General features: G+C 43.7%; 1 non-coding gene across 1 annotated transcript; it reads left to right on the top strand.

Annotated features, from left to right (window-relative positions):
- Positions 1 to 385: 385 nt before the first annotated feature.
- On the top strand, positions 386 to 460 carry Trnat-ugu (transfer RNA threonine (anticodon UGU)). Its single transcript has one exon. It is a non-coding gene; the product is annotated as a tRNA-Thr (tRNA).
- Positions 461 to 9,574: the final 9,114 nt, after the last annotated feature.

Here is a 9,574-nt window from a genome sequence, read left to right as displayed (position 1 = left end):
GCGTACATTTACGAGAAATGTTATCTTTAGAGGAGATGTTCAAAGCGATCATCTAGCACTTGCAGGCACTTCGCCAAAGGCTGGATTATACTCTGATGAACTCTACGCAGCACGCCTGCATCCACCGTATATGAAGATGGTATCTGTTTCTTCAGACATGTCCGAAAGAACAGATACAATCTTCATATATAGTTAAGGCTAACGGGCCATTTACATTCTTATTCTGTGCTGGACGCACATGCATTGCCCAAACTTTTACGGGATTCGCTAAGATTGTGTGCCGCGAGTAATGAGTGTTGTGGGCTGGGGCACTACGAATGTAGTGTGTGGACATTAAGTTGGGACTGTGGGTCTCACGGGGAGCGTGTAAGGGATAAACCTCTGTGTCCTCGGTGGCTCAGATGGATAGAGCGTCTACCATGTAAGTAGGAGATCCCGGGTTCGAGTCCCGGTCGGGACACAAATTTTCAACTGTCCCCGTTGATGTATATAAACGACTGTCGACAGCTGAGGGTCCTGATTTAACTGTCATTGCATCCACCATTGCCGAAGCGGCATGAAAGCGAGCTATTAGGTCGTGTACATTCATGTACACGAACTACGAACAGTAATACAAATCTAGTGGATTGTTGTCTGGGGAACGTGGTGGACCAAAGACTGGACCTCCACGGCTAATCCACCTGCCCGGAAACGTTTCATTTAAACTGTTACGCACATTCTTTCAAAGTGTGGAGGTGCACCATCGTGCTGAAATCCCAAGTACAACGTTTTCCAACGCGTCAGATAAAGTACTCCAAAGAAACATTCTATACAGGGGCGTATTCAACTCGTCTGGCAATAGGTAAGGGCCCCAAAGCACTCTCCACATGTTTCCAGTACATAAGTTTACGCCAAAGTTTGCCTGAAAGCTACGTTCGCAGGTGACATGTGGGTTGTGTTCCGATCGAAAATGACTGTTGTGGAGGTTTAAAATATCTTCAAGAGCGAATTTAGATTCGTCAGTCCACAGCACATTATTCATAATATGTTCGTTATCTTGCACACAGTTCAAAAGCTATTCACAAATCTGTACTCGCCGAATGCGGTATCCTGGCCGCTGGTGTTGAGTTAACGTATCGTTCAACACTTCAACAACTAGTCTTTCAGATGTCTCGAACTGCCTTTCAATATGACGAGTATTTCGCCGTGGTGATTGTTGAACGGCTTCAATAATCGCGTCCTCTATCTGTGGAGTACGTCTAGTCCTTGGATGATTCCTGTCCATTACATGTGGACGAAGATCAAATATTTCCTGAAGGCGTTGTTCCATGCGACGAAAAACGTTCTTATGAAGATAGCGCCTTTGATGGTACCTTGCAGCGTACGAACGAGCAGCAGTAGCAGCTTGGTTATCGGTTGCACCCAGCACCAAAAACATATCGACGTATTTTACATCTACATCTGCATCTACATCTACATACGAGAGCTGGAACTTAAATAGTCGCAACTATTTATTCATAACCGATACAAAAGAGTTATGTGTTTGCACCTGTTACTCTCCTTCAAAGGAGTCACCAGCGTTGTGTAGAACCCGTTGCCAGCGATGTGGAAGGCGTAGTAAACCGTTAGCAGAGCCTGTTCTCTTGATGGTGCGAATGGAGCGGTCTACTTCCTGTCGAATCTCTGGAACAGTTCTGAAGCGAATACCACGAAGCCAAAAATGAAACGCAAATCCGACGAATGGCGTCTTTATGGGTCGCCGCGAAAGTCGAAAGTGAGTCAGAGCCCCAGTACGGTGTAAGTTATGGTGATTCTCGTGTACGACTGTGATGGTGTTATCCTAACACATTACGTTCCTCCACGGCACAGTATTACTGTTCGTTTATGGAGCATCATCTGCGACCGGCTTTGTGAAAGAAGCGGCGACACTATCTATGCAACACACCCATAATTTTGCACGACAATGCGCGGACGCATACAGCGCAAGCTGTGGCTGTTCTTTTCGGTCGATGGGACTCGGAAGTACTGTACCATTCACCATACTCCACGGACTTAAGTCCTTGTGACTTTGCTTTGATTCCGAAGATGAAGGAACCATTTCGTGACATTCGCTTCAGAACTGTTCCAGAGATTCGACAGGCAGTAGACCACTCCATTCACACCATCAACAGAACAGGCTCTGCTAACGGTATACTACGCTTTCCACATCGCTGGCAACGGGTACTTCACAACGCTGGTGGACCAAGCGAGGTGGCGCAGTGGTTAGACACTGGACTCGCATTCGGGAGGACGACGGTTCAATCCCGCGTGCGGCCATCCTGATTTAGGTTTTCCGTGATTTCCCTAAATCGCTCCAGGCAAATGCCGGGATGGTTCCTTTGAAATGGCACGGCCGACTTCCTGCCCCGTCCCTCCCTAATCCGATGAGACCAATGGCCTCGCTGTCTGGTCTCCTTCCCCAAGAACCCAACCCCCCAACCCAACAACGCTGGTGACTACTTTGAAGGACAGTAAGAGGTGCAAACATGTAACTGTTTTGTATCGGTTGTGAGTAATAGTTGTCAATATTCCACTCGCAAACAGAGCGAAGGAAAAACCACTGTCTGTACGCCTCCGCAAGAGACCTAATTTCTCCTATCTTATCTTCGTAGTCCTTACGCGCGATGTATGTTGGCGGGAGCAGAATCTTTCAGCAGTCAGTTTCAAATGCCGGTTCTCTAAATTTTCTCGGTAGTGTTTGTCGAAACGAACGTCACGTTCCCTCCAGGAATTCCCATTTGAGTCCCCGAAGCGTCTCCTTAACACTTAAAAAAAAGTGTTGTCCGAACCTACGGGTAACAAATCTAGCATGCCTTCTCTGAACTGCTTTGAAGTCTTCCTTCAATCCGACCTGGTCCGGGTCCGAAACAATCGAGCAGTAATCAATCGAGTGTCATACATGCGGTCTCCTTTACAGGTGAACCACTCTTTCCTAAAATCCTCCCAATAAGCTCGTAGTCGACCACTTGCCTTCACTAACAGTTTTTACATGCTCGTTCTATCTCATATCGGTTTTCAACGTTACGCCCAGATATTCGTTTACTGCTGCGGGAAGCTGCCCTCCGTAAACCTGAGGGGACCGGTTATGATTGCGCACTGTGCAGTTAGTAGACACACGCATACAGTTTAATGATTCCCACTGACATATGATAGGCTTTTGTCAAGTGACAAAATGATGTCCTGCTTGTAAACGACGAGAACTAGGTAACTGACGTCTAAGAGAAAAAAAAGGAACATTACGAGGATTCGAAGCATAGCTCCATGGTAGATGTGGGTTTGATGTCTCAGCACGCTACTCAGTAAGCTACGACGGTTGGTGTGGTTGTGTAGAGTCATGCACGTTTATCTGTACTTTCTGATGTGCTGCACGATGTGACAGTGGTGCCATCTCCTGATCTATATAAATGTGTTTTCAAAATGTACCCGATCTTTGTTTGCTAGATAAGCTTGTGTCTTCAATCTGGATGAGGAATCGGAGGCCGACCTCCAAGTGCGGCACTTTTTCTTCTCCCCTTATATAGGTCTATAGATGAGATGGCTCTGTATGGAGGGTAGTATACCTAGGAACCCAAGGTATTTTCTGGTCGTTGTTCAGTCTGGTGACTGACTTTGCAATTACCTAAAGGAATGCCCTCTAGAGACTGGCGTAAGCAGTGTTCGTCATTTTCCGGTGTTATTGTAGTGTGAGACATGCAAAAAAAAAAAAGGTTCAAATGATTCTAAGAACTATGGGACTTAACATCTGAGGTCATCAGTCCCATAGACTTAGAACTACTTAAACTTAACTAACCTAAGGACATCACACACATCCATGCCCGAGGCAGGATTCGAACCTGCGACCGTAGCAGCATCGCGGTTACGCACTGAAGCGCCTAGAACCACTCGGTCACACCGGCAGGCGTGTGCGACATGCATTAGTGATTTCTGCAGTGTTTGTAAATATTAAGATTTCTACATATTTAAGACTTATGCATTACACTGCCGGGGCAAATAATTAGTAGACCTGGTAAGACGACGTCCATTTAGATACGATGACGGCATATGCCGCATGGGTGACAGTAGATGTGCTGATAATGGTTTCAACGTTATCCGCCAACAGATAGAGTAGTGGCGTAGCTACCAGAGCTCCGTTTGTGCCTAGCCTTTAATAGGGAATGCTCACAGCCAGAAGTCTCAGTGTAAAACGTCCCCTTAGAAAAATTATACAAGACTATGCTTAAACTGACACACAATATTTTTAACGCAACGCAATCTGACTTTCAAAAATCCCTACAAAAGAATGGCCCTGACTAACATTAACCTATACCTTTCACAAATCACTTACCTCACCAAAAATCTTCGTTACTCGAACTACTGCAATACAGCGAGCGCCACTACTGCCAGCTAAATCACAGATTCAAACTACGGAAGGCACTAACTACTAGTAGGCATAGTTAGCAAATGAAAGATTTTAATAGAGAACAAACAATGTATTTACCTTAATAGTCATCAAAAGTCATAATATATACAGCAGTTCATGACATCCAGTCTTACAAATTTCAAAATTCCGCCATTTCTCTCCCCACATCCACCACTGCTGGCAGCTCACCTCCAACCAAAGACCTTGTAAAAAATAACTAGACTCACTGATGGCGCTGCAGTCGCGGGATAATTTGAACCTTCGGCTGGACGCCATTATAGTGGTTGTAGTCTGATGTGTTGTGTAGTACTGTAGTTTATGAAGACCCTGATTCAACGTTGTATATTTGTTGGGGCGTACATACAGTATTTGTTACTCGTAATTCTACTGTCTGCACGTTCCAATCAAAAGAAGTACAATGGTGAAGAGTTGTGCAGCGATTAATTGTACAAATAAATTCGAGAAAGGAACGAATATTACATTTCACAGGTACGTGGATATTTTAAGTTGTTTTGTATGTCAGTGCACTTGCTTAGAAATGTTTTTGTAACACGGTATTAGCATAATGTCTGTGCATATATTTGCAGGTTTCCTTTCTCAAAACCACAGCTGTTACAAAAATGGTTACACGCTGTCAGGAGGCAAGATTTCCGACCGACAGAATACCATTTTATATGTTCCGATCATTTTGAAGAAAGTTGTTTCCTTGAAAATTACGTAAATCGCAGAAAGCTGAAAGATGATGCTGTTCCATCCATTTTCGTTTTCCAGACCATATACAGCAGAAGATAAATTTTTCTTTGTGAACCACATTTTAACTATAAAAGTTGAGTTGCAAGCAACACGAAATTTAGTTAGCAGGCTTTTTATCGTTGTAAAATGTAACTGAATGTGTGTAATTGTAATCTGATTTCACAACTTCTCTCGATGGAACAGTTGTTGAGTTTTATTTATTATATGAAAAAACCACACATGTAAACTGAAGTGTACATCTTCGAAAGTAAATATTGTGACTAATGCGATACTGGATGCCTGCCTGAAGTCTTGTTTGTTGTAGCTGGCTGTTCGGTAGTTTTTATGGTCCAGGTTAGGTTGAAACTTGATAATTTGGTCGTGAGTTGCCAAAGCACTACGCCATATACAACGCACTTTTCGCCATAAAAGCTAAAGCAAGGTCGAGTCAGAAAATATCTATTAACATAGTGGGCAAATCTTCAAGTATTTTGATGCATTTTGCGTACATCTATCGTAAATGAACTACGAAAAATGCTAGGGGTCCAGTGCATAACTTTTAGCTACGGCAGATTCCATGTACTACGTAACATAAATTCATAAACAGTGACTAGTTGCTGTTTGTTCATAAATTAAAAACTATATTGTAGTAACGTATTTAAATGAGGCATTATGTTTGTGACCTAACTCTAGGAAAGGCATTTTATACCCAAAAGCGATGTATAAACATTCGAAATCCGCGCGTTAGTTTACCACTCTAATGGCCGCCGGCCAGCTATTCAATTTGTCCGCTCTTCACAGTCGACCACTCGTGCGGTTGTGGGGGCCTGCCTCCAACTGCGCAACGCTACGCGCTGTTCACATCCAGCTGCCCAGCACTACAATGGCAGACAACAATGCAAACTAGCCACAGACTGCACACAGCACAGCCAGTGATTTTCATACAGAGCGCTACGTGGCGTTACCAATAGGAAAACCTAAACAGCCTACTTACAAGTGTGGTGCAAACGTGTGAAAAAGACGGCAACCATGCCACAGAGACGCACTCGTGCTGCCTACAGCTAAATGAGCGAGTCTGAAACGGGTCAAATTGTTGCCTTCGGAGAGGTAGAATGGTCCTTTCGGAGAATTGCCAAAAATTTGGACGTGCTGCGTCAGTTGTGCAACGATGCTGATATCAGTGGTCACTTGACATTCTCACACCCATAGACGAGGTTCTGGACGTCCATGCGGCACAGACGAACTCCACGATCGTCGTCTTGTAAGGGCAGCAGTGGAAAATCGTACAGCTACCACAGCACAGATAAGAGGGACTGTGAACGCAGACGTGTCAACACGAACTATTGCCAATCGTTTACTAGCAGTATAACTATGGGCACACAAACCTCCAACCTCCAGCCCGTTTTCCACTCACCCCATAGCTTCGACGTGCACGGTTCGATCGGCGCCATCAGAGAATCACTTACAAGATGGAATGGCGCCACATGGTCTTCAGCGATGAAAGCAGATTCTGCCTGCATGCAAGTTATGGTCGTTTGCAAGTACAACGTAGACCTGATGAGTGCTGTCTTGTGGAGTGCATTCGTCCAAGACACATTGTTCCTTATGGTCTGACGTGCGATACGCTTGTAACACCCACAATGCAATAAAATATCTTCTGCACCACCCAAAATTTTTCGCCGTTTAATAGCCGTTGATATATTGTAATATACTGCTAATTCTGAATCTATAAGCTTTGGTACAGAAACTGTATTTAGTATGAAATGGATGTAAAAGTCTATTTATTTTTGAGTGTATGTAATTGATTGTAATTATAATGTTGTTGTTGTGGTCTTCAGTCCTGAGACTGGTTTGATGCAGCTCTCCATGCTACTCTATCCTGTGCAAGCTTCTTCGTCTCCCAGTAACTACTGCAACCTACATCCTTCTGAATCTGCTTAGTGTATTCATCTCTTGGCCTCCCTCTATGATTTTTACCCTCCACGCTGCCCTCCAATACTAAATTGGTGATCCCTTGATGCCTCAGAACATGTCCTAGCAACCGATCCCTTCTTCTAGTCACGTTGTGCCACAAATTTCTCTTCTCCCCAATCCTATTCAATACCTCCTCATTAGTTATGTGATCTACCCATCGAATCTTCAGCATTCTTCTGTAGCACCACATTTCAAAAGCTTCTATTCTCTTCCTGTCCAAACTATTTATCGTCCATGTTTCACTTCCATACATGGCTAGACTCCATACAGATACTTTCAGAAACGACTTCCTGACACTTAAATCTATACATGATGTTAACAAATTTCTCTTCTTCAGAAACGCTTTCCTTGCCATTGCCAGTCTACATTTTATATCCTCTCTACTTCGACCATCATCAGTTATTTTGCTCCCCAAATAGCAAAACTCCTTTACTACTTTAAGTGTCTCATTTCCTAATCTAATTCCCTCAGCATCACCCGACTTAATTCGACTACATTCCATTATCCTCCTTTTGCTTTTGTTGATGTTCATCTTACATCCTCCTTTCAAGACACTATCCATTCCGTTCAACTGCTCTTCCAAGTCCTTTGATGTCTCTGACAGAATTACAATGTCATCGGCAAACCTCAAAGTTTTTATTTCTTCTCCATGGATTTTAATATCTACTCCGAATTTTTCTTTTGTTTCCTTCACCGCTTGCTCAATATACAGATTGAATAACATCAGGGAGAGGCTACAACCCTGTCTCACTCCCTTCCCAACCACTGCTTCCCTTTCGTGTCCCTCGACTCTTATAACTGCCATCTGGTTTCTGTACAAATTGTAAATAGCCTTTCGCTCCCCGTATTTTACCCCTGCCACCTTCAGAATTGCTGGATAATCATCAACTTTTCTTGAATCTATCGAGAGCAACCATGGAATGGCAGCAGCTGTGCCGTCGTTTCATTTATCTTTGAGTATGGAGAGTCTCTGTCGCGTTGCGAGCAACGGGAAAACACAACAACTTGAGTCTTGTAAGAGTGCGCCCTACCGCAGACGCAGTGTGTAGTTATGATGGCGCCAACGTAGGTGCACCCAGTGGGGCGCAGAAAGCTATGCGCAGAAAGCAACGTGTTTTCTCAGTTGTGCGCATGACGTCACGGTGGAAGCAGCTGTGCCAAGCAGTACACAGTTCGAATTGTGTGTGATTGTTTTTCTTGTGTTGTTTTGTGTTTGAAGGAGAATTTTGATTGAGTTCTTTCTTCTGAGGTACTCAGTCAACAGCGGAAACATTCGGAATTCGGGAGTGTTAACGGTTTTTGCTGTAATTGATATTTGATTCGGAACTGAAATAGTTAGCGATAGTGGACAGCGGAATCAACATTGTGTTCGCCAGCTCTATAGTTTATGGTTCGTCCTGTGAAATTCTTATTGGAGAATCTACAAGTGAGTGAGAAAATTAATTTTTTACAATGCCAGGCTGTGCTGTAACGGGCTGTTTTTCCTACAACTGGAGCACGAAGAGAACTCACGTAATGTAACACAGTTTCCGGCGTAATGAAACATTACAAAAACTATCGTTGTCGAAATGTTGTAGGAATGCTCTCGCCATTTCGCAAAAACAGATTAGTTAAGCGATTTACAGTCTGAATTGCTTAATTTGCCCCGAAAAAGAATGCTCATGCCAGATGCAGTTCCTTCGTGCAATTTGCCTTGCAGTAGTGCGACCGTTAATGTGTTACCCGCAACAGAAGACAGAACCAAACGGTATAAGAAACGAGTACTACATAAGAGATCTCTGGAAACTCTGGAAAAGCTGTCACCAAATAAGAAACATTATAATAAGAGCACATATACAGATGACAGATCTTTTTCAGACACAGATAAAGTTACTTTGATGAATACTATAGCGGCATTAGAAAAAAGGAGTGCAGTTCTTACAAACAAGTGTGTGCAACTTCGAGCTCCCAAGTAAATTCATTTCAATGCGATTAAATGAATAAAGTATCACACAGCCACCTCCAATCTGAAGTACACCCTCCACACTGCGGATTAATCGCCTCATTGGGCCGTCTTTGCACTCGATGACCTGCGTTATTTGAAAAGAGGCCGAACTGCGATTCCGCAGACAACACACGCCACCCCATTTACGACGTACAGTTTTGTACACCAATGTGAGCGATGGCCTTTCGCGAATCTGATTTATGTGAGCCGAGGTTTCGAATTTCAAGTGTGTGTCAGTATGGTTGTGATCTGATATTTTACCGATGTGTAACGCGTAAGCTGCGAAAGAATATAACTCATCAGTTTTAACTGTAATACACTCCTGGAAATTGAAATAAGAACACCGTGAATTCATTGTCCCAGGAAGGGGAAACTTTATTGACACATTCCTGGGGTCAGATACATCACATGATCACACTGACAGAACCACAGGCACATAGACACAGGCAACAGAGCATGCACAATGT

This window comes from Schistocerca cancellata, chromosome 3, assembly GCF_023864275.1.
Source record: "Schistocerca cancellata isolate TAMUIC-IGC-003103 chromosome 3, iqSchCanc2.1, whole genome shotgun sequence".
NCBI classification, from domain to species: Eukaryota; Metazoa; Arthropoda; class Insecta; order Orthoptera; family Acrididae; genus Schistocerca; species Schistocerca cancellata.
The sequence above is the reverse complement of the archived record's forward strand: the minus strand, read 5'-3'. Positions and strand labels throughout refer to the sequence as shown.